Genomic DNA, 26,845 nt, shown 5'->3' with positions numbered 1-26,845 from the left:
GTTAATGTACCTAAAACCTAATGACAATACTTAGAAAAACCTCTTCAGAAATTCAAACTATTAGTTTTCAAAGTCATGTTTCTGTCTTGCTTAACATGTTTTGCCAAGACTTGGTTTGTCTTGGTTAATTTTCTTTTCAACAACAACAAAAATCCCCAACAGGCTCACCGTCCAAACAAGAAAAAAAGGCTTAATTTTAATCCTTGTTGAGGTAAATAGTTTCTTCCTTGAAAAATGGTTACTGGCTTCCAGAGCTATTTCCTGTGATAAACATCTAGGAAACAAAGAATAAAAAATATCACAAATTACCAATTAAAACATTTCTATTGCCAAATATTACTTAGAGATAAAATTGAAAGATAATTTATTTACAAAGAATGCTGATAATTAGAGAACTCTTAATATGTGCATATCTGCAACAAGCACCAATTCAAACATTTACAAGGGGGAAAGGCTTGTTTATTGGACATGGTGTGTCAGTTGTAGGTTTTTTGGTAGCAAGAACTGAATTGTCCTTCTCTGCATATGTAAAGAATGAAAAATAGAGAGATGCCTTTTTGAGGCCCCTACTCAAGGCTTACATATTAGATCTTTGAAAGGACAGTTGGATAAGTAATGAAAGAAAATGTTCTTTTGTACATGACATATTTTTAAAACCAGTAGTGATTTTAATTTTAGTTTTAATTTTTTTTGTTTGAGAAACCCATTTTTTTCTGATAACTATGTATTTTTCTAGAACCTGTTTTTCTTTTATAATAATTATTGCCCTTTATAATAGGAATAATTTTCATGAACTTAGCAATAACTAATTTTTATGTGTGAATTCTTGTTCTTATGATTACTCCTACTAAAAATAATTTGGTTTATTTTTCAAAAGCTGATTTGCATATTCAATATTTCCTTAAATTATATTTTTTGTGATTGTATTCAGCTTCATAATGATCTTTGAAGACAGATCTTAGTATTTTTGTAAATGAAAAAAACCCTAGTTTTTTCCAAAATTTAGTGAAGAAATAATGGCCCTTTCAGCACTTAAAAGATTTTTTTTTAATATGAGAAAATGTTTTATGTGTAGATAATCTACACAGAATAAATTTTTTGCAGATATTTAGGTATGATCTGAATAATGTTTACAAAACCAACATTATGTCAGTATTTAGATAATAAGTTTTATGTTAAACTATATGTAACTCCTAGCATTTTGGAAAAAAAATAGAGACCAGATTGTCATACAGTTAGGGTAGAAAACATAAAGGCAGTAGTTCAGAGTTATTTTCAGAGATTTGAGACAGCCAAGAACTTTTGTAATCTCAGCTGTATAAAACAGTAAGGACAAAATTTGCTTGCCTGATCAGGAAAGTTAAAAATTTGTTGAAGAAGGGTATAGCCTTCTGCAGATCCTGTGTGTCATGTGACAGCTACATGCAGATGACTTGGAGACTTTTGGTCTTGCTAATGGCACCAGGAAATTGTGTCCAAGCCACTGAATCCCCATGAAAAGTTTGATTCAGTTCCAGATGATGCCTGCACATAAGTACCTCCATATGGGTGAGATACCAGTACTTTTGTCACAGTTTATGGACTCCTACTGATGATAGCAGGTGTAATAGAGAAACATTAATCTGACAATAAAATTTTCAACTAAAAATGATAATATTCACCATTGTGAAATCATATGAGGTATTTTAGCCATGGTGAGTTGTTTTTTATTTTGATACTGAGGTCTCCTTGGAGAAAAACATTCCTGCTGGGGAAACTTCTGGTAATACTTTACTGACTTCCTCTCAGCTATTCCATCTTGGCAGAAGCTTGAAACAGTTTCTGTTTGAATGCCACTTCTTGAATCAATGAAAAGGTGTCATAATCATGTTTACAGAATGTACTCTTGTCCGTGGTATCAAGCATATGGCGTGATAAATATTGTACCTACCATATGGAGGTTGAATATCACAGGAAGTGTAACTCATTAGCCATGTCTGTACTAGTGATTAGATTTAGTATGCACATACGTTCTGCATATTACTGTGGTTGTAGCTAAAAGTAGGACACTTAGAGTCTGTACTTATTTACTACACAATGTCCTCCAAGAAAATTCCCTCCTTCCAGCTGGGTCAGTAGAAGTTCCAATAACTTTGTCTCAGCTGGAAATTGCTCTCTGCAATAAATCACGGTCATTTCATGCTTTGATGAACCATACTGAAATGTGTAAAAAAAAAAAACCAACCAAAACCAACAACTCATACAAAGCAAATTCTTTCTATAATCAACATAGCATATTTTTGCTCTAATAACTAAGAAAAAAGTCAACAATTGCAAAGAGTGATATAAATAAGAGTTTGTAAAAAACTCCTTATATGGCATTGAACTCTGCTTTGTACAGGCTAAAGTGCTAAAGGTTTTTTATATGTTTTTGAATGTTGCTTTGGCTATGTCGACACATGAGGATATGACATAATTGTTCAGTCATATGTACTTTATAGTCTTAAAATGAGGGTATTTTGAATAATGTTTTCATCCTAGGGGCACCCAAAAATTTTTACTTTTTAATGTTTTCCTTTATACTAGATGTCCCAAAGGATAGCAAGTCTGATTATTACTGTATTTGTAAATATTGCAAATACTGTGTTGGAAATTAAAATAATTTGCAAATATATTTGCAAAAGTATTAGAATTAAGGAACTGTTCCAAAGAAATGTGAAGAAAAAGAACCTCGTGTAGAAGTAATAATCTGTATTTTCTCAGTGTAAATATGAGCTTTGGCTCAAAGATGGCACTCATTGCAAGCTGTCTTGAATTATCATCCTATACATCCCCATGGTCGTGACAGATTTTCTCTCCCCTTTTGACATACTAGTTTCAATTTTCTAGACAAATGGAACTAGACTGTACCCTTTGGTGACAAGGAACGTCTTACCAACTTCCTGTCCACCAGGAAGGAATAACTGTAACAGAAAAAGAGAAACACGTTGTTCAACATAGATAGATAGACAGATAAATAAATAGATAGATAGAATCAATCAAAATATCTGATTTTCTCAATGTGACAGTACCACCTTGCTGCTTTCATTGGTTTTTTTCTTAATTATTTAATAAGTTACAGCAGAAGCAGGTTCATCTGACATTATACATTCCTTTTGGATTATTTGAAATAATTGGTATGGTATTTTCCACAACAGCTTAATTACTATACATACAATAAATACACTCAGTTCACATTGCAAGTGCGGGCATATTCTGGAATTAAGAGAAAATCTTTTGATCCACCTTTCCTTGATGAATTACAGACAGCACAAAATATGTCTATAGTAAGTGTCACTATTATATAAGTGTAATCAAAAGTTTATAATATTAAATAGTTGGGGAAATGTGCTTTTGGTGCAGTGCGAATACCTCAGGAAAAAAAGTAAATGTTGAAGTGTTTGAATGGCATATTACTGAAATGCTTGAAATCACAGAATCATACAATGGTTGATATTGGAAAGGACTTCTAGGAGTGTTCTTGTCCCAAATCCCTGCTCAAGCAAGGCCACTCAGAGCACGTTACCAAAGAACACATCCAAATGATTTTTGAATACCTTTAAGAATAGATGGCACAAGCTCCCTGAGTAACCAGTGACACACCTGAATATGCCAGTGCTTGGTCACCATCATGGAAAAACAATGTTTTCTGACCTTCAAATGAAGCTTCCTGTCTCAGTTTTCAACCACTGGCTCTGGTCCTTGTTCTGTCCTCTTTCCTGTTGCTCCTCATCACACCTTTGGGTATTTGTACACATTTGATGAGATCTCTTCTGAGTACCCTTCTTTTCCAAACTGAACAGGCTCAGCTCTCTCAGGCTTACCTCTGAGAGATTCTCCAGTGCCTGGATCATTTTTGCAGCCCTTTGTTGGGCTCTTTTTGTTATATCCATATCTCTCTTGATGTGAGAAGCCCAGAACTAGGCTCAGCCCTCCATGTGTGGTCTCACCACTGCTGAGTAGCAGGAAAGGATCTTGACCTGCTGGCAACTGAAGGAAGTAGTAGGAAAATGGGAATAAAAAGACAGAAATAAGGAAAAATACAGTTATGTGCAATTTTGTTCTTATTTTCTCGGTCTTAAGAGTCAGGAGAAGGCACATGTTCAGCCATGCAAGCGTTTATTATGAAGGTACAAAAAAGTAAGAAATTAGGCAGATCAGTACCAACAACCTCATAGTAATCTAGATGTTGAGTATTTTTTCATAATTTTATAAATTATTTACATTACAAATAATGACCATGGATTCAACAGTATTCATTTACACTTTATGGAAGTATATGTTTCCCAAGTACCTTATGAAAGTTGTCATTATTTAGATGGAGAAAATGATGCAAAATGACATAAAGTGATTCGCCAAGAATTTCAAAGTAAGCCAGTAGCAGGCTCAAAATAGAACTGAGGTCTCTAGGGACCCACCTGATATCCTCTCTATAGGAATACATTTTGCATTGGACATTGGTTAGAACAATTCCATTTTTCATTTCAATTATGAGTTAAAACTAGCATAATTAATATTAATTGGATCTCTTAGATTTTCCATCTTGCTGATTAATCTAAAAATATGTAGCTATATTTTTGCAGATAAAGATATGACATAATGAAGGTTAAATTGAAATATAGTTTATTTCTATGTCCATTTGTTGGATTTCAGCATCCCTTAAAAAAAGACACAAAACAAACAAATAAGAACACTACAAAACACAACAAGTAAGCTTTTTGCATTAATTGCACTTTATACTAATGGCAGATTTTCTGCTTTCAAAGATAATTCCCAATAAATTCCCTTAGGGAAGGAAGTTCATCTCAACTTATAAATTTTAACTTCAAAGAGAATTAGCTCCAGTGTGTTGCAAACAATTTTCAGGTGCCTGCAAATTCAAGTCTTTTGCAATTTTACTTAAAGCTTTTAGATTACATTATTTATGACGTTTTGATGGCAAAGCAAGGCTACAACAGCTGTAAACTGAAAGAATAATTTTATTATTGTACCTTAGTCCTCTGTATTCCAGAACCGTTATACCACCAACATGGTATCTATGCTGCAAACATCACTGTCAGGCTAACATAGCTCTGCATGGAGGTGAATATTTATTTTCCAATTCACTGTTAGCTTCCAGTTGTATAAGTAGACTGTAATTAGATCGACGCAGTTCATACTTTCTAAAAAATGTGCTTCTGAAAAATGGACATCGGATATTCTTAAATCCAGGAATTTAATAAAAAAATCTGTGTTTAAAAGAATATAATCTCTCTTTGATCAAATAAATATATAGGAAAATTCAAGAATCCTAATGAGCAAAGTAGTGATGAAGGAAATCTTTTAGACAACTGGTAGCATATCATAACTATATCATGTAGATAATTTTTGTTATGTTTTGTCAAAGAATCTTAAATTTTTCCCTATCTTAACTTCTACAAATACAAATGACAGATCTCTTTCCATATTCTCTTCAATGACATTTGCAGTAAATTTAATTTATAATATTGTACCAAGTATCCACTGCTACACTGTCATTGAGATTATTGAAATGATAGTTCTGCTAGATAATCTATCAATCCAAACTGCAGGACTTGGGCCAATCTCGTCTATATTAAAATTACCTTCCCTGTAAGAAGGACATAATTCTTCTTCTTTCTTTCACAACTTTGCCTTCTGTTTTGAGTTTTATGAATAATTGCTTTCTACTGATCAAAACCAAATTCTAATATACTGCACAGATGGTCATTGATCACTATAAGCACTAATGTATAAATAAAAATATGTTTATGTTTCAAACTAAAACTGACATCTCTATAATAAGACCTCATACACACAAGCTAGTGCATTACTATACCATACCCAGAGAGGCTGATTGCTCAGCTTCTGTGAGAGATTTTCCAGCTGAAATATGGATCCTATATTAATGAAATATAGAAATATTAGTATATATTTTCTGTGTAAAAAACCCTCTGTGTATTTGATTGTTAAATTAACTGAACCCTAGGATTCTCCATTAATTAAGACAGTACTGCAGGTATATATTTTAACCAAAGTACATTTACAACTTTGTCTTGGTATACCACTATAAACCTGTTTTCTAATTCTGTTTTAGATGAGAAGTTGTCTGATATTCCCTTCCCAATCTCTAGTGGATAATTACCCATGCCACATGATCACCATGCAATTTATATACAATTGCTCATCTGTTGTTGATAAAGTCTTAAATAAATATATGGCAAGTCAGAACTGTTATGCACTAGAAATGCCTTGAGGGCTATTGGCCCTTGAAAAACTTAAGTAAATAGGAGGAGGAGAGGAGAGGAGAGGAGAGGAGAGGAGAGGAGAGGAGAGGAGAGGAGAGGAGAGGAGAGGAGAGGAGAGGAGAGGAGAGGAGAGGAGAGGAGAGGAGAGGAGAGGAGAGGAGAGGAGAGGAGAGGAGAGGAGAGGAGAGGAGAGGAGAGGAGAGGAGAGGAGAGGAGAGGAGAGGAGAGGAGAGGAGAGGAGAGGAGAGGAGAGGAGAGGAGAGGAGAGGAGAGGAGAGGAGAGGAGAGGAGAGGAGAGGAGAGGAGAGGAGAGGAGAGGAGAGGAGAGGAGAGGAGAGGATCTAGTTCCGTTTTTAAAAATTACCTGAGCATGATTTTTTCTTTCTCATGCACCATGTAATCTATATTAGGTTTGACAAGTGTAGACCAACAGTTTAGAAATAAATGAGAACAGGTCTCTACCCTGAAATTCTCCATACTTTCTCTGCAGTGAATTTCCCCTTGCTGATTGTAAGAGTGGCTACTAAGTGTAAAATCCAAACCAGGACCCCAGACCTATTAAAAAAAAAAAAAACAAGCAAAGCCAAACCTAAAAAAAGGAATTAATCAAAGCTTGTTACAGAAAGGTCTAAATTGAAAATAACTTATGGCTTTGATAAAATTTGAATATTTTGTATTTCTTTAAATACATTACTTTAGTTCATCCATTAACTAAGGTCTTCTTCCCAAAGTTACTGTGCTGTATGATGTGCTTCTAAGATTAGGCTGGCTTCACTGAATTCTGAAAGTAGCTCAAGTGTTGTAACCATTGTCTGCTCTCCTTTTCCACATGGAAGCAAGGAAACTCATAGAAAGTAATAAAAATCACAGTGGTTTGAATCTAACCTTGACAATGGTATAGGAAGAGCATTTTTCTTTCTTGGGATATTGTCTGCTTCCTTCTTATTGGACTTGAAAGGTTCTATTAAGTAGGACGGGATAGTTCTCAGTTGTTCTGCTCTTATGTGTTAGATTGTGAGACATAGAAAAAGGATCTCAGAATTTAATTATAACTTTCCACTCAGGAAATTTCCCAAGAAAGTTCTTTGTTTTTTTCCTCTATCCATAAACGGAATTTTTGGTTACTTTGGCAAATAGTGCACTTCATTACTGCAGTAGGAAAAGCATTATCATTGAATAGTATTTTAAAGGAAGATATGAAAAGAAAAAAATCAGGAAATACAATTTTTTTATCTTCTTTTTATCTTTTTTTCTGTCCACTTTCTATTTTTTCCCTTCTAATACTACTTCCATTTTCTAAACCTCACTAATCAAAGCACCTTCTCTTTTCTTTAGGTGTCTCAAAGAAAAATGAAGCTCATGATTCATGCCACTTAAAAAGGATGCCTTCCCAGTGCTACTGCTGAGAAAAAAAAAAGAAAGTTTTGTCTACAGATTGTTGGTCAAAATAAGGTATGTAAGGATGACCAGAAAAATCACTTTAAAGTGAAGAAATAGAAATTTGCAAATGAATATGTTGTCTGACTGGCAACTACTTACCTGTGCAAGGTATAAAAGGTATTGTAATAAAAGGACACTAAATCCCCACTTTTTGCTACAGCAGAAAAAGGTATATAGACATTGGAATATATAAGAGACAAAAATATAAAAGTCTAACACTTGTCACCTATTGAAAATGTGTCTGCCATTAACTGATAAAAAACCCTTCTTGATTATCCTGCATAGATGTGACTCTATGACTGAACCTCATCTAATTTCTCCTTGTTAGAAGGGTGATGTCCATAAGAGCACAGTTTGGCAATATTTTCTATTTAGTGTTATTATGCTATTGTTTATTATAGTGCTTTCCAAAGTAATATCTACGTTTCTAATGGACAAGTTGTGGGCCAAGTCAATTCCTATTGCTTTCTATTCTTTCAGCAACAGAGGTCTTCCTAACAGATCTCTTGGAGTGCTCCAATCATGTCAGTGAGATGCAAAGTCAAAAGCATTTGAGTCCTGGAACCAAAAAATCTTCAAGTGGAAAAGCAAACCCACAAGCTTTGCTTGGTGAAACAGTGAGAGGTCTCCTCCTGAGTTCTGCCTGGATCAAATTCCTCTATTACTGTAATAGTGATATATTGCCCTCATAACTGATGCTTAATGGCTATAAATACTGATGTCTGCCCCCTTCCAATTATGACTAAACCCAAATTGCATAAGAGAAGTTTACTTTAAAACACAGTTAATACGCACAACAGACTCCTTTCCCCTGTCAAAAAATCCATGTGTTGCTATGGCTTGCTTTTCATGCAGGTTTTGAAGTAGTTGTTAAATAACCATCATTGTTAAGAAGACTTATTTTATGCTCCTAGCTTCCCACCTCCCTTCCACAGAGGCAACGCAACTATCACTTTTACAATCCATCTTACTAGACACCTTAGATCTCTCAAACGACACTGGAAGTCTGTGTGGGCAACCATCTCAGTGACCAGCAAAGAGCACTATCCTTACTCTAAAATATATATTACATTAGATGTTAAATCTGTGTTTGAATCTTGCTTTAAAAATACTTAATATAGTGAAGAACTCAGGATAGTTAAATTGCTAAGAGGTTTTGTGTCAAATAGATAAATATAATTTTATAACATAAGAATCTTTAAAACATTAAATTCTAAAATCCCCAGACATCCAAGCTGTACTCCATTTTATTTTCCAAAATATAAGCATGTGGTCCATTCGAAATTAATTAATTTGCCTACTGTGGCATTTTTATTACTAAGTACATGCACTATTTATCTTAAATATATTCCAAACAATCATTATCATATACCAAAATCCAATAAATTTTAAATATAACACAAAATAAATATTTTACTCTTTTTCTAAATGCATCCTGATTACAGAACAATTACCGGCTGGTAACAAATATCGAATTCAGTATTTAGGTGCATTATAGGCCAAAGTAAAGGCATACATGGGACATGGGGTCACATTCCATGACAGAAAGGTTTCCAGAGAAATGTTTGATTATTCTTGGTGATGCATAAAATATGTCGCAGCTGTACTATAAAAGATATCAGCCACCAGGTAAGGCTGTCATTTGCCCTTGCAGGATTGTATTGGAAAAACACAGTGTTTCTGCCTCGTACTTGTGTGGGATTACTGCTGGAGAAAACACAACCTATTTAGTCTACATACATATTACCATAACCCTGCTCTATTTCAAAAGAAGTAGTCATAAAATAAACATGGTGAGGAGAATAGATCTGGTGGATATTTTGTTTCAACATACACCCATTTCGTAAGTTGTGAATATGCTAAGTACTGGTCTACATTAAAGCTAGGTTCTACAAAAGGACTGCATATTTCTCTGGGGACTAGTTCCTTTCATTTGATTTCTGTTATGCACACATCTTATTTTAGTTCAAAATCTAAGCCTGTGTCACAAACAATATGTATAACAAAAGAACAATGCCAGTAAAAAGAGACCAAAATTTATAAACATTTACTACATTTTCCGTTAACTCACAGATTTTTAAGAAAATTATTTATTAAAGCATCCATACTATTAACCCACTCATCAAAATACATAGAAACTATAGCTGCTAGAATTTTAGTAGAATTTAAAGATTTTGTGTCCACTATGTTTGCCCATCAGGAAACACCTTTATCAAAAATTAATACCTCATTATTTATTGGGTAGAGAGGAAATTTGATACTCTACCATAGCAAAAATTGCCTGTTAAAATAACCTTGGAGACTGGCCTTTGTGAACATTTATTAAATGTAGTATGGTCACATAAAATATAATATTTTTATATGGGAGATGTAGGAAGCACACCAAACTGTATTGGGTAGACCAGTACTTAAAGTTTATTAACAGCTATTGCATCAAACAGTATCTTTATTGAGATGTAGAGATAGATGCTATTCTCTTCTTCTAGTTTAATGTGTTTACAGTTTGGAGTAATGAGTTTAGTGTTGACGATTTGAGAATTTTCTCTGGGGTTTTCTGATGTTCAAAATTACTCTAATTTACAGAATGAAACACTATCATTAGCTAAAAAAAGCCACAAGAAAAACACAAATGCAAGATAAGGAATATTATCATAAAGGTAAATTTATTCAGATTCTCATGAAATAATACACAAGCTGATGAATAAAAATCACAGCTTTCAAGACCATTAGAATCAATTTTACCTGTTGTATAAATATCTTGGGGCTTTCAAAAACTTTTCAAACTTAAACAGACGTATCTAAATGACAGTTTTAGCATTAGTTGCTCAGTAAGAAAATGAAAGTCATTATTTTTTTAATTGAGTTTGAAGAAACACTTTTCACAGAGAATTAACATACGGCACAACAGACAAAATCGATTAAGGCCCGCCATCTGGCAGAAGTCTAGAAAAGTTGCTGCCATATGTTTTGACCAAGACTGCAAAATAAACTGTTTTATACTGTCAGCACCTCCAGTTCTGTTTTATAAATTACATTTGGTTTTATTATATATATGAAAAAGATTAGGAAAGGTTTCATCTAAGACTGGCTGCTTAATTGGAAAACAGACGCTATATAAAATTTCAAAACAGGCACAGGGTGATTTGGGCTCAGTTTGAAAGCTGTTTGACAGCTGTAAGTAACAAAAGTGCAAGGATTGCTATAAATTGTTTATTAGGCAGATCTTTAATTCTTAATGGGTTATATTTAAATCATTCTTCAAGATTCAACAATTGTAGCTTTTCTTTGACAATTACAGAAGAAAATGTAATACAAAATTCCTAGGCAGAGGGGAAGAATGTTCATGAAATTCATAGGTAACATCAAGAAGTGGTGAAATGAAAATAAAAAACAAGCAAAACACTTTTTTTCTTAATAGGATATAGTTTCATAAAGAATAGATTTTAAAAATCAGTATATATGTATGTTTCTGTTGGAAAAATAACATCTCAGGTTCAAATGAAATTTAGGAATGTTAATCTCTTTTGCAGCTGCTATTTTTGTTTTATGGTATTTTTACAGCTGTTTTTAATTTCTTTTAAGAAATACTAAACCTTTCAGAGTATTCCCAAGTGAAACACCATGGTACAGATAATTGGTTTCATTGCAATTCAAATTATGAACATCATTTTTCAGTTGTTACTTTCAAACTATATACACAGCTAAATCTGTTAGCCATTTTCTTTATTTCAGCTACTATCAAAAAGGGAGAAAACAGCATAAAGTATCACAAAGCCTTAATGCCTTGTGAGGGTTTGTGATGTTTGAAAGTGTTTACTCTCTAATGAGAAATGTTCATATGAAATGCAAAACTATCTTCTAAGATATTTATGTTTATATATATATTTATATATATATATATATATATATATATATACACACACACACAAACACACACATATGTAAACAGATCAATTAGTCCTGGCATAAGGTATTATAAATTGACCTCTCTAAGCACCACAAAATCCCTTGTATTCTGAAGAGGTCCATTCAAAGAGAATATGGGTAAAGAAGAATTTAAATTCAGTTTTGAATAACTTTCATAACAACTATAACTGAAGAGCTGTTAATAAAATCTCCAACTTTACCTCTGTCCTGTGCTTTGTGCACACCACGTACTAGTTTGCTGTCAAAACTCTTGTAGGAAAAAAATTACTTTTTTCTCCCACCCTTTCCTTCCCCCGAGCCTCTGGAAGTACAGGGGACAAAGTACTAAGCAACACCTGGATATTTCTTTTTATCCTTATGTTCAACATGTGGTTCTACATTGTATTTACAACATATCCTCCAAGCCCTGAAGCAAATAAGCTTTTATTTTTCTTCATGGGCTTCTATCTATATCATCACTGTAATGTCATTGTGCTTCATAAGGAGTAATGAATTTATTCTCAGAACACTCTTATGAGATCGGGAAATACTTGAATGAATATTTACTATGACAGAACAGAGAGAGGCACTGAGAGGTGTAGTAACATTTAAAGCAAAGAAGAAGCCCAGACTGCTCAATTTGAACCCATGGCATCTTTCACAAGACAACTCTCACTTTTCCAGAGGATCTTAGCTCACTCAGGTTGATCAAACCTTGCTTTATTGTTGCCCAATGGAGACCTAACTCATACTGATCTGAACTTGTACAGTTTGATTTTGACCTTAAATTAAATGGAGAACAAAAGTCAAATATTTATGTGACCAAATAATAAAGGACCTTATCAAAACATTTACACACAAGGAAGTCAAGTTCATGCTGCATGTGTAACCTCAACTTTGTCATTTCCGTACTCCAAGTGCTTCTCATTTGGTGCACATTTCACTTAACACTAGAGGTAGGAGGTAGTGTCGACATTAAAATATTTGTAAAGAATACTTGAAAATTCAAAAATATTTGTTGCTTGGCAAACCAACAGTGAAATTTTTGTTCAATATACCTATTACCTATATTTTTAAAATATCCTTATATATATATATACAAGTGGTGAGACAGAAATGCTCATTCCAGATACATATATATCTCATCTATCATCTATCTATCTATCTATCTATCTATCTATCTATCTATCTATCTATCTATCTATCATATCATTCCATATATATATATCTTTTAAGTCTTGCTTTGATATGCATCTTCACTTAATTTAAAAAAAGGAAAAGAAGGACATTTTCAAGTTCTGCTCTACTCCCTATGGACTGTCACTCATTTTGGAATTCCTGTGAGCTACAGACACGTGCAGAGAACCACAAAGAATATAAAGCAGACATTTATGACAACAGCTACAGAATTCACCATGAATTCATGTAAACCCTTAGCCTGCTTCACACATCAACACCAATTTCACTGCAGCAGTATGAGACACAGTAAGACTGATCCCCAGGCCAAATTTCATTTTTAGGCAAATACTCATTGTCATCTTCCTGATGGAACCCCTCTTTCTAAAAATGGAACATACAGGAAGCTAATCTTAACTTATAGAGAGTTGAGACTTAGGGCTTATTAAAAGAGAAGAAAGTGATTAGAAGAACAATTTAAAAATACACAGGAATTTCTATTTTGTAGCTTGCTATTAGGAGCTTACTTGTTTGTTTTCAGTGCAGGTCTTAATTCAAAAATAAGTTTTGCGATTTAAATTGGAAAAATAATAATTCTTCATGACCATTAATCATCAAATTTCTCAGGAAACCATGTTCTGAGGTAAAGTGTTGTTTTTATTGACAGCTATGTTGTGTTTTTGTTGATAATCCGGCAAAACATTAATTTTTTTTGGCAAAGCTTTCAGGCCATATAAGAATTGATGAAGAAGAAAGATATGATGAGGACACGTCAGTCTTAGCAAGTGATACATATTTCATGTGCAACTGATCTCAGTCCAACAGCGTGCACTTTATGGCAGACGCATGGACAGTTGTACATCTGGCAACAGAACTGGATGATTATACTTTGGAAATTAGTATTAATGTCTGTATTAGATATTAATACGTGTACTAGCATTAATATCTGTGCCTACCAGCAGTTTGGTGACTATAGTGGACTTGGTCTCTGGTTATATAGACAAAGAAATAATGAGGATAATATTAAACATTTTAGAGCCAGATATTGAAGAAATTCTCAACTTATTAAGGGGATGAAGGTTCTGTGAGTCACCAGTTCCTAAAATAAAAGAATTGTTTAAACAGGAGACAATTTTTTTACATATTCTGGGCATCTTTGACATAATAAATTTGTAGAGACAAAACATTTATATAGAAAATAGAATGAGAGATATATGGAAATTAATATAAATTTTATGAAATGATTCATTACATTATGGGAGAAATTGGAACAGAAAATGTAGACTTTTTGCCAATATTTTAATACTGAAAAAAAATTAATGTGCCACCCATATATTATATGGGTGTGGATATGGCTCAGTATTTACAACAATTACTTCTGGATCAAAATTCTCTATGGATATACTAAAAGTATAACTTCTAAATAGCCAAGTTGTTTTCAGGTAGAGGTTTGTTGAGTTTTTTTCTTTCTTAAAGACAGAATCAATTTATAAATCACATTTTCTAAGAAAAAAACACATATCCATAATTTTTAAAAAATAACACATACTTAATATATCTAAAGATTATAGAATACAGATATTGTGGGCATTTGGATTTTTTCTATCTTTTCACTTTTTGCTGCTAACAGCATTTGGCATATGGTTTTTCATAATTTCTTTCACATAAGCAATCAGGTGGTGTTTCTTTTGCTTCATAAATGTTTGCCAGGGGAATAAGAGACTGAACTTTACTCTCACACCCCCACACCCCCCCAAAAAACATGAACATATAAAAGAAATTATATGAAAACCACAAAACCTTACAGAATAACTCAAGGGGAAATCTCCTGTCTGACTGTTTTCCAATAACCTAGATTCAAAGGCACAGTGTCCTTAGAATACTAAAGACTGTTCCATTCCTGAAATGACTGAATGGAAATTTATCAGGCAATATAATTATAACATAAACAAAAAACAACCAGAGCAACAGTAAGAGTAATATGAGAGAGAGAAAGAGAGAGAGACTCACACAAACACAGAGAGAGAGAGAGAGAGAGAGAGAGAGATTTGGTAAATTAAATGTCAAGGTAAATGGAAGAAACATTCAACAGAAAGTTAATTGCTGAAAGCAAGTAAGATTTAAAACTTCAGAATAAGATACTCAAGTGAAAGATATACATGGAAAGGGACAGGTTTCACAGCATCACTTGCCAGATTTATTCATTTTAACTGAAGTAGGGGATGACTACTTCTCAGAACTCATCTATTCTATCAGGTACAATGGAAAATGTAAAGATGGAATGTAGAGAACCGCCTAAGATGAGGTTTGTTCACTTCAACTTGTTTTTTACTGCTCTCAAACCACAGCTAATGAGAGACCATGACAGGGCTTCTGAGAGTTACATTTTTAACTAAGCATGCAAAATGGTTCATATTCTAACATATTCTTATTCACTTCTTCTTCAATGTTGTACTTCCTTCACAGCCTTTACAAGAAAATAAAATATTTTCCCTTACTGTATGATAATACGAAGAGTCAGTAGTACTAAGCCAGAAGAGTTTGTTGGGTTTTTTTGTATTGTGCCAGATTCCAACAGGAAAACTTTAAGAAAGGAAGAATACTTCAATTTATCAAACCTAGTAGGTTATCCAGCCTTACTCAGGGTCTTAAAGGGCATATATGAGTACAGACATGCCTAGACTCCTCTTCTGATATTTCTAGGTGTTTCACAGGAAATCTGCTTTAACTTAAAAATCACATAGCTAGTCCAGTGTTCTGTCTAAACTTGAAGGAATTGTTTGACCTAATGGCTTTAAATTTATTGCCTTGCCCCTTCAGAGCTCTAGCAAATAGCATTTCCCCACATTAAGTCACTATTGTTTGGTACAACTTTTTTAAAAGTGAAGTTCTGAAAAGGTAAAATACTCCCTAATCCTTGACATCATTGTGATTGCAACAGAGGTGAAAAATCCATTCCAGTCCTTAAACTGTCTGTTCTGCCAGAAACATGGCATCTTGGAAACATGCACATAGTTTGAGAATGGAGAGGAAGCAATGGCGCTCTTCAATGTCAACCAGAATGCCAAGACTGCTGCAGAATGCCAGCAGAGGCTGAAGATAAGGGCCATGTGTCCCATCATGTTCATGAAGACCAGCATGCTTTGAGACACAGAGAGGCTTCAAGGAGGAATAAGCTCTGGCATAGGTTTGAAAATGTGTATCCCACCTGATATGTGCTAGATCGCTTGGTCATTGGATTAGTCCTGTTAAGTTTCATTCAGAAAGAGCATTTTGGGTTTATCCTAAAAGACAAGTCACTTTGCCAAAATTTGGTATAATGAATTACACACAGTTTCTCCATATATATACATATATATATATATATAAAGGCTATCTGTTGGAACCTTACTGCAATTTAGCTATTTGAAAGGCTAAATTATAAGGCCGTATATGTGGAATATGTATATAAAAATGTATGTGTATATAAAAAGCATTGTTGAAAACTGGCCACATGGAATAAAAGAGCAGAACCAGATTAGGATCTGTGAATTTTCCTGAATTCTGAAATTATTTTTTTCTTACATTTGCAGTACTTCTTCTGGTATGATGATTTTCACTGATATATATAAACAGACTAAAAGTGAGTAAAAATTTCTGATGCAATCAATAATTAAGTGTACTTAACAAATAAATGTTATTTTTACTGGAAAACAAATGTTATACTACTAAACTAATATAGAATATGACACAAACACAAAAGAAACATTTTCCACCTTCACCTTAAAAAATAAAGTGGCATTCACCATTCTTTTTGCAGTAAGACCAATGAGGAGTGGATTTTGCACTCTCATCTTCCTACGTTTTTTGTGTTAATCCAAACACATAACAAGAATGTGTTTAGGTAGCATATTATTCTTTTTATACTATACTTATTTCTTTTTACTACAACAAAGTTACAGTAAATTATTTAATGTTTGTCCTAAATCAGTACATCACAAGCTCACAGACAGCCTGCATTTCTTATAGTCCTTGGTTTTGATAAGGTATTAATACACACTAAGAATACATCTGTTGCTCGGTCATCAAATACTTTATTAAAATATATCCCAAAACCAAGAGATATTGCAATTTTGTGTCTATATTCAACTGCTTTGACTCTGAAAGACTGTGTCATTAAGGAACATGAACACTTTTTGTCTCTGCCTTAAATAGTGGGGAGAGAAAAGTTGTTCCCCAATCAGGACTTAGTAACATGTTACCCTCTTCTGCAGAGCTCAGAGGGAAATGTATGCACAAACAGAATACCACCTTAAGGTCACCACTTTTCCTCATGACACACTAAGCACAAAACATGTTATTCTGGCAGGGGCATTTTGTGTTTTTGTGAAGTTCACTTTTTAAAACCAGACATAGATATGCCCATGGCCATAATAGCATCTCAAGGGGGAAAAAAACAGCACTTTCTTTCCTGTCTGTAAAACCACATACCCCCAGTAAAGCTAAATTGAACAAAACTACCCTCATGTTTTCAGGATTTTCAAAGAAATAATGTAACAGTAGCCTACAGGTGGTAACATTTTAAGAAAAGTGCATCTGAATGGAGACCAAAGATTCCAATGCCCGTTACAGGACAAAAAGCAGGACCTGAAGGAAGAGGAGGTACATGCCTCTATTTAACATAAGTCCTGGTGTCGAGCTCTTCATCTACAGCGGGAGGTGGCCCCTCCTAAGGCTAAGTGCCTTAAATTGTACATGCACAGTTCAGAAGTGGGGGTCTCTGGGGAAAACTTCATGAGGAAGGAATAATGCTTTTTAAAAAAATTTATTTCCAAGTAAAGTAAAAAGTTTAATTCAATATACAGATGTGCTTTTTTCCCCCCCTTTGATCTCTGAAAAGCTCTGGGTAAACACATCTAACAGCTCTCAGCTGCATTTGTTTAGCTTAGGTAGCTGGAATTTTACAACAGGCAGTTGGAAGAACAATTGGATTTCTACTGCAATTGTTCTGAAAGAGACTGAACAGTCTTTTCAAGCTATATAGGACCACTGAATAGAAATTTACCTGTTGTAAATTTAGATTAATTGTAATTGAGATAAACAGAACTACTGATGACTTATTCTCTGTAGCTGATTCCAAGGTTGAGCTGTAAATCTCAAGCAGATACAAACTGTTAGCATGCTCAAATTTTGAACTATGTATTTTTATCTTTAAAAGATCCAAAACACAAAAAAGTGTATCCCTGGTCACATTTATAACTTTTTTCCTTGCTGGTCAATATTTTATTCTTAAAGAAATCTGCACAAGTAGCATTTAGGTTGTAGGGTTTTGCAGTAATTCTCCAGTTTTCTGGAGTACATCTGATACCAATACATGACAAACAATTGAGATTTTCAGTCAGAAATATGTTCTGAAAAAGGAATCATAATTTTTAAAAGCAGTGGTATTGTGGTAGTGATATGGTGTATTTGAGATGTGTATGCAGGAACATGCATACAGCAGATTGAAATATGTGATGTAAAAAGGCTTTTCTAGCAGCAGCCTGGAGTGCAAATGTAAATAATTTCCTCTTTTTAGCACTTAGGCAAGTGTACAAAATGTTGTCTTACCATCATCTGTAGATCAAATACAGAGCATGTTATGTATACGTATTGTACAGACACACACACCCACACCCACACATGCAAAGTGAAACATAAAATGCTTATAAATCACAAAATTGTGTTTATATGAATTTCCTTTGTCACATAACCATAGATACACCCATACAAACATATGAATACAAATGTACATTTTCCATCAAAATACAAGTAATTTATTTTGCGTGTATGTGTCCTTACTTCTTGTAAAGTATATTAAAATACCTTTGATCTCTTTATGTAGTTTGGCTAAAAATCTATGACACTTTTTAGCAAATGCTGACAGTGAGTTTTCAGTTGTGGAATATCTCCTCAGCCTCACCTGATGTCATTAAAACTAAAGGACAGGGTGAGCACCCCTATGTGGAAAAAAAGAATGTGTCAGTGTGAATTATTCTGAGGTGGTAGAAATGAGCCTTCTCCCTTTCTTCTTTAAAATAAATGAAGTGATTTTAGCTTTTCTTAAACTCAAATGTACAGTAATGGATTTTTCTCTGAGTATCTGAGTTCCCTGTAAGTAGATCCTATTTTAAGGATAAAATGTTTGTACTACCAGAAACATAGACCAGATCTACCTTAACACTAAAACAGCCAGACTGTCTTAATACCAGGTCCCTAGACAAAGCACATGAAAACAATTAAAAAATAATTAGAAAAAAAAAATTAGAAGCCCTGTAAAAACACAGACCTACATCTAAGTTATATCATTAACTCTTAAACAAGTAAAATTAACTATGTTGTTGATGCTGAATTTAGAGAAAAGTGCTAAATAGAATGCATGGAAATAAGAAAGACAGCGAAGCATAAACAGGCCACACCCTCACATGTTGATTTGATATGTAAGATTCTGTGTCACATTTGTCTAAACTCAGTTTTGCCACTTATTTTTTTAACAATAAAACTAAGTTAAAAAATGTTAACTGAAAGATTTTTTGGAAAATATGTGCCAATTAACATATTTCGCCAATATGTGCCAATGAACATATATTGAACAATGTGCTAACCTATGCCAGAGTTTTTTATAAAAATGTAAACATTTTTTACACTGATTGTCTTTAGATGGCATAATGAAGCCATATTCTAAAACATCTTTTTCTCTTACGTCAGCCTTCATACTAATAGCAATTTCAAAAGACATCTGTATATATTGAGCTAACTCCTCCAGGTGCCTTACTTTCAGAGACAGACATGGCACCCAGGGCAATTATCCCACATATCAGTTCTGGTTTCACTAGCAATCACACACTGATAAATGCAGATTCACCTGCTCCAGTCTCTGGAACCCAAACACAGGGACTCCCCCAACCCATGTCTCCAGCTGCTGGCACACCCCATACACTTACAGATATACAGTCAATTCTTCACCCTCAAAAAGAAAAATGGAGTTAAATTGAGAATACAAGACAGACTGCAGTGATGAGGCCACAGAGAGGCAAGTATTGACCAGGTAATTGTTCAAACACAACTGGCCTTAATTATTCAATTAACCACCTATTTTCTTGCTTTCCTGCTTTTCCTTCCCCAAACCCTAATCTCTCTTTCCCTGGCCTTGGTTATTTCTTTAAACAACCAATAATAAGGCCTCCCAAAATCCCAAATACTCTTGCCATCATGCATCCCTTAATATGTTCAATGCCATAGGCAGCAACCCCCTTGATCTGTGAGGTGGCCCATGGGGCCTTATGTCTGACTGCTGGTGCTCTGTGTTCCATGGATGTGAAGTGCTGAGTATCCCTTGCAACAGCCCTTGGAGGAGTCAGGCAGAGATTTTGTCTCTTTGACCTGGATATTGAGATTACCCTGCCCAACCAGGTACCACTGTGCTCCTCTGGGCTTATAGAAACAGCCTTTGATAGCCTGATATCCCAGGAGATTATTATTATTTGGGTTACCCAACCTGCCATAGTCTCTCTGTGCTCCTTTGTAAGCATGCAGGGGAGTTTCTGTTGCATAACCTGGTAAAAGCCAATGCAAAGAACAAAAAGTGCATTATTTTTCCCATGATACTTTACCTCAGGATTGTGTCCAGACAGTTTTTGAATATTGCCAGTGAGGAGACTCTACAACCTCTGTGGGAAATCTTGGTCACCTACACTGTGAAGAAGTTCTTCCTCATGTACAGATGGAACTTCATGTGTTTCAGTTTTTGCCCATTACCTCTCGTCCCATTGCTTGGCACCACTGAGAAGAGCCTGGCTCCATCCTCTTGGCACCTTCCCTTTAGTTGCTTATGAACATTGATATGATCCCCTCTCAGTCTTCTTTCTTCATAAGTGGGGTGCTCCTCATCACCTTTGTAGTCCTCTGCAGGACTCACTTCTGGATCTCCATGTATCTCTTGAACTGGAGAGTGCACAACTGGACACAACACTCCCGATGTGGCCTCACGAGGACTGAGGACCTGGGTCTGGGCAATCTCAAGCACAAATACAGGCTGGGCAGAAAATGGATTGAGACTAGCCCTGGGGAGAAGGACTTAGGGGGTGTTAGGGGGTGGTCATTGGACAAGAAGTCCAATGTGACTTAGAGTGAGTCCAGAGCAGGGCCATGAAGTTGATCAGAGTTCTGGAGAACTTCTCCTGTGAAGGCATGTTGAGAGAGTAGGGGTTGTTCAGCATGGAGAAGAAAAGACTCCAGGGAGACTTTCTATGAGTCTTCCTCAAATAAAACCCTAAAGGGATTTTACAAGTAATCTGGAGAGGAACCTTTTTCAAGGGCATCTAGTCATAGGATAAAGGGAGATGGCCTTAAGCTGAAGGAGGGCAGATTTAGGCTAAATGTTAGAAAGAAATTCTTTACTGTGAAGGTGGTGAGGTACAGGAACAGGCTGACCAGAGAAGTTATGGATGCCCCATTCCTGGGAGTATTCAAGGCCAGGCTGGACAGGGCTTTGAGTAGCCTGGTCTAGTGGAGAGTTTACTGCCCACGGCAAGAGGTTTTGAACTATGCAGTGGCAGTGGTTTTGCATGGGAGGCACCTCTGGGATTTGAACCCAGTTGTCCTTTCCAACTCTAACCATTCTATGATACAAAATATATCAACACTGCTGTTCCTTCCCGTTGCATCCCCCAATGTAGCAACATCACCTTCAGATTTATCAGCATATACTTTAATTAACTTGATTTCATTCATTACAAGACCTCCCACAGACAGTACTTTTGCAACCCTTAGTACTAAATAGATCAAGGAAGATCTATTATATAGTTATTAAAAAAATCATCAATTTTCAGAAGATGGTCCCCCTCAGCTGTACTTTGTCTTAGACTGCATATATTCTTGCTGTATCAAATGCCACTAACTCCTGTCTCCAGGTACTACATCTGTTAAAAGCATGATTTTTGTCTGTGCTTTTTTGTTGTTGTTGTTTTTGGAATTCCCTCTATAGCACTGAGTTAATACATTAAATAAATAGGAGGAAAACATGAAAAGGATCTGTCAACTTTTGTACAAAGTATTTGGTATTTTGTGATATATCCAAAAGGATTGCTTAAGAGCAATTTGCATGCATTTACTAGCCCATGAGACTGAGGTTTTTTTCTTTCAGGAGAAAAACTGAAGTTTCTTAGAATTCATAAAAAATTTCTTTCATGTGATAGAGATAGTTTAGGAAAAGACTTAGTAGATACATTATTTCAAGGTTTTGAAAACATAGTGGTAACATAAAGGTGCTTATCCTGGTATCTTTGAGTGTGTCATAGGCATGTATTCATGGCCTTAAAAAAATACGCCAGCTGGGGAGTCAGTGTATTTCTTGCTTCTGGGTTATCCCTTGGTGCTAATCCAAATGATTAATATCAAGAAGTTAATGCAGCACAGCCACATGCTATATAATGGTGTCAGATTAAAGGCATCAGGGTGATATAATTATCACAGTCATAAGAGAAAGATTTCAATTAAAGGTACCATAGCAGCATGCCACTAAAAACAGCACAGCAGCATGCTAATTAAACTGCAAAAATCCACGGCAAGCATCGTGGCTTATGCTACTTGAGGCAATGAAACAGCCAACAAAGCAGCATAATAGTATTCTAAAATCCAATAAAATAATGTCAATAAAATAATTATACATTATATAATAACAATAAAGTGTAAGGTCAAAGGTTATAAAGTTGCCATTTGAATACTATGGACATTCTTTGACCAATTTAAAGAAAATGTAGTTTTGAGATATTTTTTACCTTATATAGTAAAATCAACCTGAAAGCATCCAAAAAAACTTCCTTTTCCCTTAATGAGGTATTTTAACTCTTAGAGTAATATATTTCTTTTTCTCTATCATCAAAAGAAAGTAAGCATCAATCGTGTATCATAATTCCAGAAAAAACACAGCAGCTTTGACTGTTAAGACTGAGTGAAACACAACTGAGAAAACAACTAAGTGAGGTAATGTCATCTTATGGAAGAGAGTGAGCTAAATAAAATGTGTTGTCTTCTGAGAAGTAGTTTGGAAATTAATTTCTGTTGTCGAAGCTGTACATCACTTCATCAAGAGGACTTCATCAAGAAGAACTTGAAAACATGGCTTATAGATAAACAGGAATAGCTCAGTCTGGTGATATTGTCTGAGTGCTGAGCAACTACTTTTCATTAAATAATTTGGAAAATAAGATGAGCACTTCATACATAATGTCAACACATTTGAGGTTCCCTTTCCTTACTATGCAGAAGTATAGAGTATCTCCAGCTCCTACCAGAAACACTGAGAAATGAAAATGGCCAGAAGAACCAAGGAATGTCCTATTCATCCCTGGTGATATACAGACTTGCAAATAACTTTCATAATTTTGGTGGGTTAAACTAAGAGCCAAACTTCCAAGAGGTACTTGCTGAATTCTACCCTCAGCAGGACAGGGGGAAAAGTAGAACAAGAAAGCTCACAGATCAAGGTAAAAGACAGGAAGACCACTTATCAATTACTGTCATGGACAAAACAGACTTAATTGGGGGAAAATTAAGTTACTTCCAATGGAAATGTATATGAATAGTGAGAAACAAATATTAAAGCAGCATCTTTGATCCCCCATTCTTCCAGGCTCAATTTGATTGCTTCACTCCAGTTTCATCTACTCTCACTCCCTAAGCAGCTCAGGAAGATGAAAAATGGACGTGAGGATCAATCCATAACAGTTCCATCTATCCCGCCTTCCTCAGTATGCTTTTTCCCTGCTCCATTGCAGGCTTTCCCCATGGGCTTCAGTTCTTCAGGATAAACTTGCTTCAGCATGGGCTCACAGAATTCCTTCAGGAAATATCTAACTGCTTCATGGGAAGTAGTAGGGATATCTGCTCTGGTGTGGTCTTCTCCATGGGCTGGGGAATCTCATCTCTGGCATCTGGAGCAGATGCTCCCCCTTCTTCTTTAACTTGGAAGTGCCTCTACTATTTCTCACTCTCTTTTTATCCTCCTCCTCCACCTCCTCTCCTTGTTTGCTGTTTTTCCCTTTATAAGCATGATTACATTTAACTACCGCCTTCAACTCAACCTGATAGACAAATATAAGAAAAGCAGCACAGGACATACCGAAATATTGCAATGAATATATATATATATATGTATACTGGGCATTGAAAAACCAAAATACATTATTGTCTATTTTTTGTGTACTTATCAGTTTGCAAAAGCTATTAACATGGCAAAAGTAATATGCATAAAAATGTTATTAACAAAAAAATCTACTTAATCACAGAAATAAGACATTTCTGCAGGTGATATGACTTTGTGCCTTGGAACACAGCCTATCTACATGATGAGAAATCACTTCTAAAGTTTAACACTTTCAATTTGATTCCAGAAGTGTGTACATGTATGAAAATTCAAAAACAAGCAGAATGGAATTGGCAACTTTAAGAGATGGTTAAAGGAAGCTGAGAGTGACATCTCAGGAGCCTTTGCATCAGATGACTTTCTAAATATCCTGTGAATTTTCTGTGTTCAATCACCTCAAAGTTCTTGAAAATTTCAATAAATATTGGTTATTTCATATGAAATATTGATATTTTCAAAGAATGAAAATTTAAGGGAGTTATTTCTCTCCTACAATAACATAGAAAGAATATAGATAAATGAAAGAGTAGAGTTACTCCTGTTCTTTCATTATATTTTGCTATTTATCTGCTTAATTACAGTAATAGAGAACCCGTAAAGCATATTCTTCTATCCTTTAACTACGTATCAGTTTCTACACTATATTTTGTTCTATATTTTGACTACATAGAGGAGCAGTGATGACCTCTGCGCTGGGAATGTCACTAAGATCTGTACAATTATTATTCAGGAGCTCCTGTTATCCCAAAGTGTGTTAGGATAAATGAGTAAATCACATGTAAAAGGAGACATTCAAAACACCTAGACCAGAAAACTTCTTAATACACCCCAGATGAGGAAAATGTTCTTTGTCTGGAAAAGAGATTCAATTTACTCAGGAGAAGAGAGAGAGCTTACCTCATATCAGGTGAGACCAGGAAAGGGACAACACACATTCCTGCCCTGCTCCTCCAAGAAAGTGCTCATGAAAATGGAGCTACAGCTAGAAAGAACCATCATCCATAAAATTCTCAACTCTTCACCTTTTCCTTCTTTCTCTTCCTCTCATCTACTTCTCTCTATTTTTTTTAACCTACATACTCAAATCTTCCCTGAAACTTGGGCCCCCTTTATCAGATCCCTGTTATTGTCTGCACCCTCAGTACTGCCAGTATTCCTCCACTCTACCTCTTAATACTCCCTGAAAATGTTCCTATGTGCAAGTTGTTTTGTATTAAAACTATTTTGAAAAAGATGGAATTTCTCTTCAATTCAATTTACATATTCTCAAAAAAACCCCCAACCCTAAACCCCATTCTTTGGCAAATCAATCAAAAAGAAACGCCTTTTCATCACATGCAGAGGATTTATCCAAGCTTTTCATACATTTCTCTACAATCTACAGTGACCCTTCAGAAAAATCATGACTATTTTTCTGAGCTCCAGCAGGAGTCCAGCTGAGTACTCCTTGACCTGGATGCTACTAACTGCAACGTGGGACTTATAGGTTCTCTGGTATAAATTAAGGCAACACAGATCCTCGAAGAATTGAAAAATTAAAAAAAAAAAAATATTTGAAGGCTTGTCTGTATTCCTTTGGGAAAAAAAAGAAACAACAACAAAAAACAAAAAAAAAATGGACAAGGGAATATGAGAAGATGGGACCATCAGATAAGGACAGTCTGTACACAAACAGACAAATTCACCTGCAAAGAACTAAACCCTGTAGAAACTGATTGTCTACAATAGGCATTTTGCATTCTATTTCCATTTTCTATATGTGGTACTTCAACATCAAATAAATAAATAATATTAATGGAGTGGGGAAAAAAATACCATATCAGAAATTCCCATTCCTGAGGGTCTGAAACCATTTTCATTCTTCAAATATGTTATGAATTGTAGTCCTTCAATATTTTTTCCCACAACCATATTCCCTAACAAACCTCAATGTTTAAAAAATATGGCAAATTAAATCCCCTTGGTCTAAAATTCCTATAATATTTATTGCACTGATTGACTTAGAAGAAATTCTTCTTCTCTGTGGATATATTTTCTTTTTCTGTTTTCTGTCTTGTGGTGCCTGCTAGTTTTATTGCAACTAAAGAATGGTTGAGCACTTTTATAAACCTAAGGGCTAATATAAATAGCCTAAGAAAAAAAGAAAGGTAATATAATGTTGGAGGAACAGCCTAAATTCACAGCTTTAATTGAAACAAAAGTTTTCTACTCATTAACAAGGTAGCTACAGTACAGATGATGGCTGTACAAGTTCCCCTATGCTAAAAATCTCAGCTCTGTTCACAAGGGCCCACTGTCATGGCTAAGAGGGCAATTTAAGGTAAAGACACATTAAATTCTTAACTCCTCTGCTAGAATTCCAAGCAAAAGTACAGATTTTTTAGTAGGACTGTTGTTCAGCATTACAGATATTTTTGAAGAATTCTGGATTGCATTCCTGTGGCTTAGAAAGAATAAAACTATTTCACATAATTCAACTCTCTGAAGATAGTTTATCAAATATATGCTCTTACATGACTTCATTATGGAGAAAAATAAAAATACTATTTTTTTTTACCTCTTTTTCTACATTGAATGATCCTCTGGATCTATATTACTGAATATAGAGGCAAGAAGGTCCTGGGAGACCACTATATTCATATTCAAAACCATATAAAAATTTTTTTGGAAAGACAAAGAATTTTCATTTGTATAATATATACCTGATTATTCTAAATATCTATTAAAATAAGGGATTTTTAGTCACTAAATAATTTCTTTGGCTCACTGTTACAAGAATTCACCTCAAATAATATATCTGAAATCTTAAGGGTGAGACAAAATATTTTTGTTCAGAAGTAGTAAGGATTAGGATTATTATGTTTCACTTTTCAGTATGTACACTTCTTACTTGGAG

At 34.8% G+C, this 26,845-nt stretch overlaps 1 long non-coding RNA gene across 1 annotated transcript; it reads right to left on the bottom strand.

Moving 5' to 3' along the window:
* Positions 1 to 3,473: 3,473 nt before the first annotated feature.
* On the bottom strand, positions 3,474 to 5,813 carry LOC135289575 (uncharacterized). Its single transcript, XR_010352325.1, has 3 exons — positions 5,010 to 5,813; positions 3,843 to 4,008; positions 3,474 to 3,756 (listed from the first exon to the last, which is right to left on the bottom strand). It is a non-coding gene; the product is annotated as an uncharacterized LOC135289575 (long non-coding RNA).
* Between the last annotated feature and the right edge of the window lie 21,032 nt (positions 5,814 to 26,845).

The sequence above is a fragment of the Passer domesticus genome, chromosome 1, assembly GCF_036417665.1.
Source record: "Passer domesticus isolate bPasDom1 chromosome 1, bPasDom1.hap1, whole genome shotgun sequence".
In the NCBI taxonomy this organism is placed as follows: domain Eukaryota; kingdom Metazoa; phylum Chordata; class Aves; order Passeriformes; family Passeridae; genus Passer; species Passer domesticus.
This window is presented reverse-complemented; position numbering and strand designations above follow the sequence as displayed.